Genomic DNA, 1,925 nt, shown 5'->3' with positions numbered 1-1,925 from the left:
CATTTTAATCACTGCAGCATTAATGACTCAAATCCTCCACGCTGATTGTAAATTGGTCATAAAAATGCATTATTCATATCTGGGGGTGAGGAACATGAATCAGAATTCTCTTAATTAACTATAATGGCAGCTTAATCCAAAAAGGTCTCAGATCCGTGAACATCCGAGGTACAATTGGGCTCGAACGCCAATCTGAATATTCATTTTTTTTCAAAACCGTGAAGACTTTATAAAACATAGTGTTTATCTCCTAAAGCTTTGCTTGTGTAGGGCCGCTCTAGATAGCCAGGGGGAGCTAGAGTTCAATTTATAGTCAGGAGGGCTGAGTAACAGCCTGGGTGTAATAGTTAGAAGGGTCAAAGTTAGGTCAAAGCTGAGAGGCTCTCCAAATCAGTTCCCTGATACCTCCCCCTGCTCTAGAATCTTGGAGAAGATTCCAGAAGCAGTGGGCGAAGGTGAGGAGGGGCTGGCCTGCACAATGCCCAACAGGAGGTTTGGCATGGGGCCAGGGCAGCTCTTAAATGTGAGCAGCAGGAGAGTTCAGGTGGAGGATGGAGTGAGAAGGCGGAGATGAAAGAGCCTGAGAGGGGGCTCAGTTGGGAAGGGGTTCACCTCCAGGCAGTGATGCTGGACAGGGAGGAAGATTCTAGAAGCAGTGGGCGGAGGTGAGGAGGGGCTGGCCTGCACACTTAGAGGATCCTAGCCAATCCCCAACTGGAGGCTTGGCATGGGGCCATAGCAGCTCTTAAATGTGAGCAGCAGGAGAGTTCAGGCGGAAGATGGAGTGAGAAGGCGGAGATGAAAGAGCCTGAGAGGGGGCTCAGTTGGGAAGGGGCTCACCTCCAGGCAGTGATGCTGGACAGGGAGGAAGATTCTAGAAGCAGTGGGCGGAGGTGAGGAGGGGCTGGCCTGCACACTTAGAGGATCCTAGCCAAGAGCCTGAGAGGGGGCTCAGTTGGGAAGGGGCTCACCTCCAGGCAGTGGTGCTGGACAGGGAGGAAAGCTCAAGACCTCACCGGCCCCCAGAGCGAGGACCACCTATGCAGCAGGAAAGGAACCGCCTAGCAGAAGGCCTGGAAGCAGCCACCAACCCACCAGCTCATAGGCAGAGGACTGAGTGAGTAACCCTACACTCCCTGGGCCAGATAAGGGGAAAGAGGCACTCTGGTGGGAAACTGGACTAGCTTTCTTACCCGGGACTGTTTTACACTGAAGTGGCAGGGACTGGATCCCCTGCCCAGGGATTCCTTACGACAGCTGGATAGAGAAGGATAATCTGGGATCTGGGGTGGTACACTAGTAGAGGGTGGCTAGCTCTCCAAGAAGAGAGCTAGCCACCATCCAAGCTAAAAGGCCAGAATAATGGTGGAGGGCTGCAACTGGGCAATGATAAGAAGAGATACAATACTTGATCTTAGCCAAAAGGCTGAGGAGTGATACTCTATCTTCTCTTAACAGTCCCCTTTAAACATTTTAACACCAGGTAGCTGTTCTCACTAACGGAAATGTCATTTGTTAACAATACAGGCCCACTTGCATCAAGCAAATCAAAAGATATGTAAATAACATTTATGTCGTTCATCGTGAAAAGCCTTCTCCATGTTTGCCGGGTGCAGGTGAGGAAGGAGGGCTTGATGATAAATCATCTGTCAGTTCTCAGGTTGAAAAGTAGGACACGTTATAGAGTTTTTTTTTTCTTATATGGAATCAACTATGGCATGCCGATCTATATCCTTTGCACTTGCGGCTTTGATCTCCAACATAAACCCTGTGGGCTCTTTTCATGAATGACTTATGCCCCACGAGGGGCTTGAAGTGTTGAGGTTGAAGGATGAGCTAGTATTAAATAATTTCTTTAAGTTTTTTTATATTCTATTTTTGAATTCTACCTTCAAGCTTGCTTCGAAAGAGTCTTCAGTGTTGCC

General features: G+C 48.7%; 1 pseudogene; it reads right to left on the bottom strand.

The window, feature by feature from the left end:
* Positions 1-1,286: 1,286 nt before the first annotated feature.
* On the bottom strand, positions 1,287-1,438 carry LOC149456057 (U2 spliceosomal RNA; annotated as a pseudogene).
* Between the last annotated feature and the right edge of the window lie 487 nt (positions 1,439-1,925).

Source organism: Staurois parvus, unplaced genomic scaffold (genome assembly GCF_062004578.1).
Source record: "Staurois parvus isolate SC_StPar_1 unplaced genomic scaffold, SC_StPar_1.0 ptg000378l, whole genome shotgun sequence".
NCBI lineage: Eukaryota > Metazoa > Chordata > Amphibia > Anura > Ranidae > Staurois > Staurois parvus.
The sequence above is the reverse complement of the archived record's forward strand: the minus strand, read 5'-3'. Positions and strand labels throughout refer to the sequence as shown.